The sequence below is a fragment of the Amia ocellicauda genome, chromosome 4 (genome assembly GCF_036373705.1).
Source record: "Amia ocellicauda isolate fAmiCal2 chromosome 4, fAmiCal2.hap1, whole genome shotgun sequence".
In the NCBI taxonomy this organism is placed as follows: Eukaryota; Metazoa; Chordata; class Actinopteri; order Amiiformes; family Amiidae; genus Amia; species Amia ocellicauda.
The window spans coordinates 46,361,753-46,374,128 of record NC_089853.1 but is presented as its reverse complement, the minus strand read 5'-3'; the positions used below and the strand labels follow the sequence as shown (position 1 = coordinate 46,374,128).

Genomic DNA, 12,376 nt, shown 5'->3' with positions numbered 1-12,376 from the left:
CACTGTTATATGGTAGTCAGGGGGCAAAAATTGCCTATATAACACAATTTATTTGGTTTAATATCAATCCAACATCAGCCAACCTACTAAAAGTAAACTTCACTCTGTTTTTTAAAATCAACTCCATAATAGAATTACCACCTCATGTGCAAATTTAGTTTTTTCACATACGATAAAGATTTTGAATAGGGAAAAAACAACAGCAGCAATACCAACAAAAAACACCTTGTTTTGCAAAGACTTGAAGTAGGTTTCACAGCCCTATACTATCCAGGATACATCTCCCATATTACTAACCCTATATACTGTGATGTAAGATAAAGTTTTCTGTAATTACCTGACAAGTCAAGCGATTTAGTTTTGCTTAGATATGTTACTGTGGATAGGAAATGTGAGAACACATAAATTTGGCAAACTTGCCCATATAAGACAGTGGGATACTGGGAATTATAACATTACACAAGTGGAGAACAGACTCCCACCTCTGGAATCATCACTAATCTGTAGCCCTGGCCGCTGAACAAGTCTGAACAGACAACCTAGCTTGGAGACACTTTTGGGATCCTGAGAGAGGATGAAAACGGTTCACAAAGGCCAGGCCCCGCAGCACAGAGCCACCTGTCAAACACGGTACTGCAGGTCAGAGACGCTGCCTTCTCATTTGAGTTGCAAATTCAGGTGAGCATTGTGTCCTGCTCTTTAAATTCCCCGCTCTCCACCTCCCCCCCAAACCACCAACCCCCAAATCTTGATGTCTGTAGCAGCATGACAAAACCAGATGTGCCATTCCAAACTGTGTGTGTGGGGGGGGGGGGAGAAATCAAGCTTTTAAGGTTTTGAACTGAAAATAAGAGACGATTTAAAATAAAAAGTACACTGTTGGCATTGCAAAGGAGAATATACACTCAGTATTATTAAAATAGCATAAACTGCCATAGGATTCAGGGGTTATATGCTGGGATCTTTCTATACCATGCTTGACACAGTTGTACAGGAAAAAGACAAAGCTCAGATGGACTCGATAGTCTATAAAGTTTATTGAGTTATGTTATGGTCAGCAACATCTTTTACACTGTTTTTATCTTCCTTATCTTCTACCTACAAAAGGTAGTTTCTCTAACCCTGTCATTTCCCCAATCTCTCTGGACAGGCCTTTGTTCAACTCAGCCCAACACAAACCTCTTATCACATTGTTCTTCAGACCTATATTGTCCCATTAACATGACACAATCTACCAACTTAGGTTCATCGCTGTCAACAAACCCTACAAGTGATCCTTAAACAACTGTCGACATCAGACAGTCACACCTACTGACGCTCAACACTGGAACTGCACAGACAGACACATCAAACTAACTCTCTGCTCTGGAGTTGTGGTTTCGCTGGTAAAGCACGTGACATAAAACAAGCATTTGAAAATGTCTGGAAGAAGGTAACATGTCTTGCAAAAAGAAAACAGACTGGGGATTCTAACTGACACTTATGGCAAGTTCAGCTCCGGCAGCTGGAATCCTACCTATCACAGTTTGAGTTTCACTACACGTCATCTCTTCAAAGCTGCAATTGAAATAAAGCTGCTACAATTGCACCTAAATTTCAGGCCCTCCCCTTTAATTCTGTCCTTAATCCACATATAATATTTTCAGTAACTTCTTTTGTCCTGTAGAATAACTTGTTTTGCAACGTGTGTACCTGTGGATGCAGGCTTAACTTGCCTTTGCGTGTGCATGAGTTTGTGTGTGTGTGTGTGTGTGTGTGTGTGTGTAAACAGGTATAGGTTTTTGTTCTATGTACAAGAGCGGGAATACTCCATAACTCACTGAAAGTCAAAAAGGAAAATAGAAGCTGAAATTAAAAATGCCCTTGAAATGCCCTTAAACAAAATATCCTGCACAAATGTGGGATTGGATGTCCGGGCAGTGGTTAAATTGCCGAAGGGGAAACTGGCCAGTCACAGAAGGCGGATTAACACAAAGTTTGAGATGATTAACTCTGTTCGGCCTACAGGCCTAGTCATCAAGCAGCCTGTTTATGAGTGTACCTCTGTGCTTTTGAAGCCTGTGTGTCTCTGAGGCAGCGTATGAATGGACTGCTGACACTCTCCCTCTGTTTACACTGGGCCGGAAAATCCAATTTGCCTCAACAGCAAGCCTGAAAAAAATCCACTCGGGGAAGAAAACAAAATCGATCCTCAGCTGACACATGAAGTGGCGTGGTGCCCACCACCGCTAATAGCCCTGGCATGTACCAAGACAGAAGGAGGCATCTCACTATCCATCTCTCTGTCTGTCTGTTTGTCTGCCACCCAGCAGGCAAAACTACTGTGCAAGTGAATTATGATAGAGAGAGCAATTGAACAGAACCTATGAAGCTTCTTCCTGTCTCTCCCTCTCTCTGGAAGGCAGACAAAAATGTGTTAAGCACATTTGAAAAAGGAAAAAAAAATGTGAAGGTGTCAGCAGTGCAAGCTTAAGACCCCCTCTACTTTCATCTATCTATCTATCTAGATGGCAAAGGCTGAGACAGCATCTGAAAGAGGATAGGCAAAAAATCCTGTGACTCTTTTAACGAGATCCTAGGTAATGGTTCAGACGGTGGGGGGGGGATTGAAAAGGAGCCGCTTTAGGGGCCGAGATGTGTCGTGGGGCCAACTTCAATACAGATCACTGACATGCAGATGAGAAAAAAGAATCTGAGGACCAACAGTGCTTGAAAAACTAGAAAACAAGACCTGGCACTCTCATGCAAAAAGCAAGTAGATGAATATCTGGCCATTCTGGTTTAGATACAGAATCACTCATCACATAGATATTTCGGGGGCATTACCAGTCAGTCACACAATTAAATTGGCTGGCGTAAAAAGCAGGCCTGGATTTGAAGCTCTGGGTCAGACTTATGATATTAAATAAATACACTACTAAAGCAACCAGCAAAAAGATGTACATTTGCCATTCCCACATACTGTACTGTACAAGTACGGTCATCACTCGCAAATTTAGGAAAGGGGCCCTGAAAGATTACGCTAACTGTTAAAAGCTTTATAATGGAACTTTTGAGCACCACACTTCCAGACAGTATACCCCGTGAGTCTCAGCTATAGTTGGGAGAAAGCATCTTTGCACTTTGTTAGCGGTTTCTCATTTCAAATTAGAATAAAAAGACAAAAAAAAAAAAAAAAGTATAGCGACTGTAACGTAAATCTCCAGTCTGCTTCAATCCTGGCTGATGTAAAACATGCCAAAGCATTCAAGTTCAGGAAGATGGCCGTCAGTCAGGGCTACACAACTTATGGAGTGTATCCCCTGGGCAAACAAAGGTGGCCAGGCTATGTGAAACTGCTCCAGGAGACTTGAGGTCAGTCAAGTGCATCCTGTTGGACTGAGCTCAAGCATTCAGCAGGCCTCAGAATCCTCTGCCGATCCCCTCTGCCCCTTTTACACATCGGTCACATAAGAACAGTAGCATGCAAGTAAAGCCAGATATAAGGGACACTGGGGAACCACAGACAGCACAAAAATAATACCACGGGGCTACAGAAACAAAAAACAACTAGTTTCTTCACCCAATTGGACTCTAGAGAAAGCAACTGAAACATGGCCTGGCGAGACCATGTTGGGTTGTCTGGTTTGTGCCCAGACACAAACTTGGCAGAAGCAAAAAGCAGGCCCAATTTAAAAAATGTGCGTCCATTGTCAGAATCTATCCATACTCGTGAAGCTCCTGTTGTGCGGGTTGGCGGTGAGCAGGCAGGCTCCCTCCAGACTAGAGCAGTTTTTACAGCAAACAATCATGTGTTCGTCATGTGATTGGAGTGGTCTGTTTGAATGAGAGTGGGGAATAGATTTTCTTCTGTGCAGACGCCATAACTAACAAGGAGGGACACAATCAGGAAATAGGATGACAGTCACTTTATGCCAAAATATGTCCTCTGTTGCAATTCGTTTTGTGTGGATCAGGAGTTTATGCTATTTCATGTGCTTTATTACAAGTTTAGTAGCAATATTGTTCACTAAACTATAAATATTTATCAACTGGATACTTTTCAGAGTTTTAAACACTGATTTAGCCTACAGGAAACTACAGCTTTTATGTGATTGAAGACAGTTTACATGGAAGGTGTATATTTTGGAATATCACTCCATAACAAAACATTTATAATCTATGGAGTACACACACACACACACACATTTTCATATAGACATATAGAGCTTAAACTTGAGCTCACAGTAATCTACTCTCCTAGGACCTTCCTCCTCCCCAGCTGCACGATCATGCATTCACAGCCCTGATTGCTGGTGGAAATCACGAGAAATTATTTAAAAGTCAGACGCAGTTAGTGAAGCAGTGACTGTGGGCGGCCTTTTTCTCCCCTCCCATACTTTCCACGGTCAGGTGTATAATGTGTGCCCCTAGGCAACATACGGGGGCATCGAATTGTCATTCTGCTCCACTGCCCCGCTGGGCCATATACAATTACAGACTCGCAACAGACACAAACAAACAAACACAAAATCAGATTGAACTAGTCTTCCACTTAAACATAAGGCAGTAACGCAAGTCAAGGATCCATGGCCAATAAAATATAACTGATGAATTTGTGGAAGGGTATTGTCACTAAAATCACATGCGCCTTTCAGTAACATGCATCATGACAAAACATCTCCAAACTCACCACTTCATCTCTTCAATCCCACAACTGCACACTTTTCAAATATTTAGCTACACTATCTGGCTGCCCTATTCTCTAACACAGGGGTTTTCAAACCGGTCCTGGAGTACCCCCTGCCCTGCTGGTTTTTGTTCCAACCAAGGTCTTAATTGCTTAATTGAATCCTTAACTGATCTAAAAAAGCAATATAGCATTCAATTAAGTAATTTAGACCTAGGTTGGAAAAAAAACAGCAGGGCAGAGGGTCCTCCAGGACCAGTTTGAAAACCCCTGCTCTAACACATACAGTTACATCTTCACTGACATTTCTCCCAATAAAAAGCGAACTCTCCACAGGAGAACAATACATGTGGCGCTTGCTTATGTAGTTACTACATGAAGGATGAGAAACATCTTTACTCAAATGGATTGAATGCAGCGTGACTTCTTGTGTTATAATTTATTGAAACCAGGGAGAAATGCAGTCATTAGGCTACTGTAGCAATGGCAGAAATGGAAGGCAAATGAAACAATTTGGACACGGTGTGTAAAATCAGCCACTGCCTCTACCTAAAAGGTTTACTTGTCTGAACTGCATTTACATACTAATCACTAATGTGACTAATGTCAGCTAAAGCTACTGTCACAGCACCCGTCCCCCCAGCCTCAATACCCGAGCCCCCCGCACTGCCGAAAAACACCCCTGGAGTGGGCGGGGGAAGGGACGCCTGTCACAAAAATACAATACAAGCAGCAGCACATAAAAAAATTAAATAAAAAAAAACGGACGCACCCTGCCTCCTTAGCCCCTAAATGAATATCTATTCCCATCGATCATCACACTCGCCATCAATATTTCCACCCATTAAACAGTCACAAAGGCGCCCGCTGGCACTCCCTGCCCAGCTGACACAGCGCAGTCCTGTGTCTGTGCACCTCTGTGATCCCGCATAAACCCCCGCCCGCTCCCCCGTCGTTATATATTGTCTCCCGGTAGGGATCAATACATGCAGAAAACCCGTCTCCTTCTTCTCACACCCCCGGTAAACCGCCAGAGCGCCAGCAAAATATACCTGTGTCTCAAGTCTCTCTGACAGGGTGCCTCCCCAAAAGCGCTTTGTTCAACATCTATGGATACCCACGCCAAGTCACACTAAACCAGCGCAGTTCCCTACTCGGTGTCCGCCTGCAACGCACAGCTGTCACAATCGCCCTTTTTTGCGATCACACGCCCTGACCCTGTCCCAGTCACAACACAGCCCCAGCACAGCACGATCATACGTGTAAAAGCACGGAAAGAAAAATCTCACATGATGTCCAGACGCCGTGGGGACAGGCGATTAAAGCGCAAGCCGCTGCTGTCGCATACACACAACGCGAGACACGGCATTTAAAGTTCCCCCTACCTAGCAGCGCGGACACGGACACAGGCTCCAGCAAGCGCCGGGTCGAGTACGGGGTGTGGAGAGGGTGCAAGTGACGGGCAAAACGCGACGATGGTCTGCCCTGGCATTGCCCGTGGGGGGCTGATCCCGCTCACCTTGCCACACGATCTGTCAGTCCCGCGTCCAGGTGTGGAGCATTGAGGTCAGGGGCACAGCGCGCAACGCAATCCCGGACCGCCACCGCCGCCGCCCCGCCGCTGGGTCTGTGATTTCCCCTAACACGGGAGATAGTCCGAGAGAAGGGAAGAGCTGCGTGTGCCTGTGTGTGTGGGAGAGAGAGAGAGAGGGAGGGAGGGACTGATAGAAGCAGAGAGAGAGAGAGATGTTTTCATAAGACTTGGGATCCCAGAGATCGTCGGTGTGAGCGAATCGGCATAATAAAATGCGAGGGACTGCCTCCGCTCCGCCAACGCCACGCCAATGAGAGCACGTCGGCGCCCTCACTGGTGCGCGGCTCACGGCTCGCTTTCTTTTCGTTTCCTTTTTTTTTCTGTTGCTCCCACAATACTACCCTGACAGCAACATCCAGAGCGCACCAGAAATCCCTGCTTCTGCAAGACGGCAGCTTTAGAACCAAGAATAAGAACAACCATCTATGACGTTTCAGTTGTATTTGGTGTTTGACGTTTGTACTGCATTTGCACCACCGCTCACCTGTCTTCAGAAACAGCAGCTTTGGCGTTGATCAGCGGTGCGCCATTCTTACTGTCTTACGAAGACAGCTATGCCCTCACTATCGCAGCACCCAGCCTCCATGCAGATGCAGACACGGCGTTTTTTGTATCTTTTATAAAGCATACAAAAACAAATAGACATGTAAATACATATATGCAAATGAATAGAACCTGATGAAGATATAGTGTGCATGTAAACTCCTATAGTTGTTTACAAATTATTGGCATGGCCTGTTTTGACCCACTATTGACAAAATGTAACCTGTGGCTTTTAATTAAGTTCTGTTGCTGTTTTGACCCAGAATCGACCCACTATAATTTTAAGGGGCATCTGTAGAAAAAAACTTTGTATGTTTTCAGTAACTTATCAATCAAGTCATCAGTCACATAGATGTAAACTTGGATCTTCACACTATACCTATACCTACCTGTGTGGCATGCAAAGCTGTATTGAACCAATTCCATGGACACGTCAACGTATAATCAGACATACAACATCTCTTCTACATATAAGGACATGAAAAACAGTGTCAATCCGGTTGCATAGTTGATCCAAAGATTTCATCCTGTTGTACTTCGAAGGAGTACAGCTGAGATGACATGACTGGGTCATTTGTTACTCCTACAACCATCTGTGTCACCCTTACATTTGTTTACAGGTTTTCTAATGCTTTGGCTAATGGTCATTGTACAATCATACACACTGATTAATTAATTTTCTGCTTTTGGTTTTTAATCAGATATCTAGGAGTTTTTATGGCTAGATATGTTTGAAGGCTATTCATATTTCACTATGACCTGTGTTCCCCCCCAAGGAAATAAAAACAGCAACCCTAGGCATGTCACAGCAGGTAAAAAGTCCATAATGTAAAAAAATCTATGTAGTTTTGTAATAAATGTCTAGTTAGAATATATTTCTGATCATAAAGGCATAATTAAGGAAGGCTTTATTGGCATTTCCAATATTTTCCGATCATTATTGAGTATAATTTCTTGAACACAGGCCGAGCAACTGAACAATAATTGATAGGTAATTAATGAATTATTAACTGAATTTCCCACCGGTAAACCTCTGTATTACTTTCAAGCAATGACAAATGCAGTGTTTATCAAGTTTCACCCTACTATGAAACTATTTTTAGTTGCAGCTGTATACCTTAAACTGTAAAGCCCTCATCCACAATGCATGAGATTATTATTACAGCATCTACATTATGGGTGTGGAAAACTATTCAGGCTCTAAAAATTGCTTTATATATATCTCTTTCTCTTTTTTCCTGGTAAGAGGATAAAATATTGAACAACTACACCCTGCTTGCATTGTGATCTGCAGAGTCTCTTGAAAGCATAACAGCTCTTGCCCCCCCCCCTCCACGGGAAGTGTTCGATTGCCTTGTGCTGTGGAAAAGTACAACTTTGTGCCTGAGTCAGTGTCTGCAGTTGAGAAACACTGTGTCACCGCAGCAGCTGCCTGATGGATTATGGAATTAAGGCGAAGTATACAGTATCGTATTCTACCGAAGGTTTGCTAATTAATCACGACCAGGCCCTTCATTTTTCAACAAGGCGCTCACTTGTATTTATAATTGAACTGGGACGTTTATTCTGGATATCGCTTTAGAAAACATTTAAACACCCGTGAGCTGCTATTAGAAGTCAGACGTTCCCAGTCGTGTGTGTGTTTTTTTAAAGTGAATAATCTGTAAAACGGTATACAATGCTGTGGCTTTGGAGACTATGCAGTGACTGTTCGGCTTATTCATTATGCAAGCATGCAATGTTAAGTCGGATTTCTCCCTCTTTAGCTCTCCGCCAAATCACCTGGTGATCTACGCCTGCCTGTGCTCCGCTCCTGGGTGCTGTGCTGGACAGTGGTCAGTGCTCTGCAAGGTTGCCCTCCAGCATGCAGAGATGTCACCTTCAGATTCAGTCTTATCGGCTACCAAGAGATAAGAAATATTGGAGTCTAGTCGCGTGTGCAGATTTTCCCTTGAATGTAGATGATCTGCAGCCAGGTCACAAATGAAAAGTGGGTAGGTTTTGAATTGCATGTGATGTACACACATACACACACACAACCATGCTGGATAAAGGCCTCTCCAAACTGCTTCCACTGGCTTCAATTTATAGCTTACGTTTTCCAAGTTTTCTTAAGTTTATTATTTCATCTTCCCATCTTCTATATTGTCGTCTTCTAGGTCTTCTTTGCTTCTTTGTGTCATCCGCAGTTTCTGTAGCATTTTTTGCTTTGAGTTTAGAGATCTATATACAGCATTTGATTTATAATACCAGTATATGCGTGGGTCCTTCAGTAAAATGCTGACGATACTCTCTTGACCACAATATCACAATACTGACGTCCATGATAGAAAAACCTCTGCATAGCATCTGACTTCTGGTACAATCCAGTACCTGTAGAGAGAAGCTTTCTTATTATTTTGGTAATATACTGTATATACAGTGGCTCTTGTACATATTTGTCATGTAGGTGTTTGATTTACCTGACGTGTCTCATAGTTCTTGCAGTTCAGAGGTGTGTTGATGCACAGAATATATTTTTCTAGGCACTGGGATAACGTACCCTTCCTCTCTAGACAAGGGACAGCTTAACAATGAATGAATCAAACCCCTCTGCCTCAGTACCAATTTATGCATTTCCTGAAAATATTGGAAGTAGTAGCGCCTCAGAACTTTCAGTTAATTAAAACTCATATAGCTCAGATGTAGTACATGGCTATAAGAGAAAGAATTAATAAAAAAAATAGGCATTCATGCTGGGACATTAAAATGTGAAGATTAAACTATCAAAAGATGAAGCTCAATTAAAATGATGATCACATACTGGAGTTTCACTTTTTCCAATTAGCTTTTGCCATAGTAGGAGTAAACAGATCAAGCTCTCAAAGTCTCTTTATAATTAGAAGCTAACCAGATTGAAAGTGTGCTTCTTTTTAAGTGAAAGGTCAAGGACAGCAATCAGAAGTGTGAGAAACTTGATCAACATACAGGAGAAAGAGAGGCTGGTGTGGAGGTGGTCTACAACTGTAGTGTTTTACCAAATTGAATGGAACAGCCCCATCTCTGCTGATAATGTTTTTTGCCAGGGGTCATGACCTTTGCAGGGGTCAGGGTTTCTGTAGAGCACCATGACTGGCAATACATTCTCTTGCCATCTATCAAAAGGTTTGCATTGGCCAATAAAGAAATAAAGTAGGAATATACCCTGCATATACTGAATATATGAATATACTGAATATACTGCAATGCAAATGAAATAGGGCTATTCAGGGGTGTACACTTTGGATTGCTACTCTGTAGATTTCAGTAAATCAGTAAAAAGTAAAAAAAATATGTTTTTGATTTATGAGCAATCAAAACCAGCATGGTTCCACAAATGCACAAACGGATGCAGCCCTCTTAAAATGCTTCAAAACATGGGCCCAGCTGGGATGTTTCAGTAAGAATCTCTCAAAAGTTAAAGGAATAGAAGATCATTCTAGAAGGTTTCGCGGTGTCTGATTAAACAAGTGTCTTTTATTTTTCTGCCTCTCTGGGACAGAACGTGCCTTTCATTTGCTTCGGTGACAACAGGAATAACTCGCCTGTCTACATTAAAAATGCAAGAAGTAACAGAAGGTTATTAGTAATTACCATTATCGTTCTCCTCTATTATCCCCCTAGTGTTCTTAAGGCTGTGTGTGCGTGGACTGGCATGGCTTCCATGGCTCTAAACAAATGCATGTATCAGTGGTGATCTATTTATAAACATCAGTGTCTGTTATTATTGCTTTTAATGTCACCGTTTCCACCTTACCTAACAAAATAATGCATGTATGTCAGAATCTTTGTTGTGTTGCTGGTGTTGTCTTTGGATACCTTCAGGTAATTGCCATGCTAGATTGCAGTGCTGTTACTCTTTACGCATACACCATCTGTGGTTAGAACGACTGCAGTGATTTGATTTTTTAATTTCTGAGCATTCCCTTTCTTATTCTCTTAGCTGCTTGAGAGAAGCTGCTCTTTGAGTGTTTTTCAAATTCCACCTCCTCAGCACATTTCTAATGTTTTGGCATTTGTTTCTGGGCTATCACTGAGAGTTTGAACTGACTTTCCACACACACACACACACACACACACCTCTGGTTTATTTTTATGATCTTAAAAGCCATCCAAACTCAAGACTTTTTACAAATCCTCACCTGACTGTGTTTCCACCAGGACTATATTTTTAGCTTTTATTCTATACTTGGGTAATTGGCCTTAATAGCATAGTATTAACATAACATATTATAATATAGTCTCTGAGAACTGCATTTGAATTCCTGGCTGTCTGGCAATGTGAGTGAATTTCTTTAGTTTTTTATTTTCATATATTTCATGCTGCCCCTTTTAATCTTAAAAAGACCGCAGGGCAAATAAGTTGAAATGGTTCACTTTCTGCATCATCCTGGTTAATAGGCTGAAATACTATTTATTTATTTAATATATGTTTTACAGCTTTTTTTGTAGATTGTTGGATTCCATAAAACATGTCTCATTGTTGATTTGGATTTACCAATCTATTTTACAAAATACTATATGATGATGTCAACCAAATAAATTAATGCAATAATTCCACCTATTTTCAATGGAAATGTATCATCAGAATCCATTGTAAAGTTCTGCAGTAAGCAGCAGTGTTACAAAAGCAGCCTCAGAACATTTTTGGAAAATAAGGTTTCACAGGAAATCAGAGCTATTCCAAAAGTCCAACAGGACTACCTTTGTCTGTGCGATTTAAACTGTATCTAATTGCACACACACATGGGCAGCTGTATTGTACCGCAGGTAATTGTTGGATTTTATTCTAGGTTTTATTCTGGGTACTGCGGCTTGTTTTCTGAGTGACATGGAGCATGACTTTGGCAGCTGAGGAAATAGGAGGAAGGAATTGCCTGCATCAATTGAAATTATATTACCAAAGCAACCACTTGACAGTACTACCACACTTTTCATGGATAATACTCACAACAATGCATGATTTAATCAGGATTAAAGAGGAGTGTTTTAAGTCTCTCACAGGAGCCACAGTAACTTGCCCTGTGGGCCACATTTTGAGTCGACCTGGTCTAGACCCTCACACTGAGAAAGCACGTGGCTGAACAGGATGTAGCTGTGTTCAGCTCAGCAGGTGAACTGAAGGTCTCCACCATGCAGATTGAGTGGAGAGTGCAGTGATCTGATTGCGCATCTCTCTGACTCCGAGAGGGGCGGCCAATGCAGATGCAAAAGATAAGCATGCTGCACATCAAGAGTAGCAAAACCAGTAGCACCATGGCTCTCACTTTCAGCCAGTCCCATGGCTCTGTGCGGTAGCTGCCTCTTTAGGTGTGCCTCCTGGTCTGTTTTCTCCCAGGTCTGGTGAGTTAAAGATGATGTGGCTTCATTGTCAACATAAGCCTGGCTTGGAAATGAGCCCGGCCAGGAAATTGCCAGAATTAGCAATACTTGACATTCAGGCAAAATGTGCCCAAATCTGCAACTACAGCCAGCTCCTTGGCAGTGCCAGAGCTGCACTGCGGGCCACAGAACTGCTGAAATAGAGCAAATGCTAATTCAACACAATTTTT

General features: G+C 42.3%; 1 protein-coding gene across 8 annotated transcripts in view; it reads right to left on the bottom strand.

The window, feature by feature from the left end:
* The window catches only part of LOC136748656 (band 4.1-like protein 1), a 75,537-nt gene extending 69,007 nt beyond the window's left edge, over positions 1 to 6,530 (bottom strand). For 3 of the 8 annotated variants that reach the window (XM_066702594.1, XM_066702597.1, XM_066702595.1), the window contains exon 1: positions 6,189 to 6,530. The gene's annotated coding sequence lies outside the window, so the exon portion shown is untranslated. The remainder of the gene's footprint in view (positions 1 to 6,188) is intronic. The other 5 variants (XM_066702600.1, XM_066702598.1, XM_066702599.1 and 2 more) reach the window with 3 other exon arrangements.
* Positions 6,531 to 12,376: the final 5,846 nt, after the last annotated feature.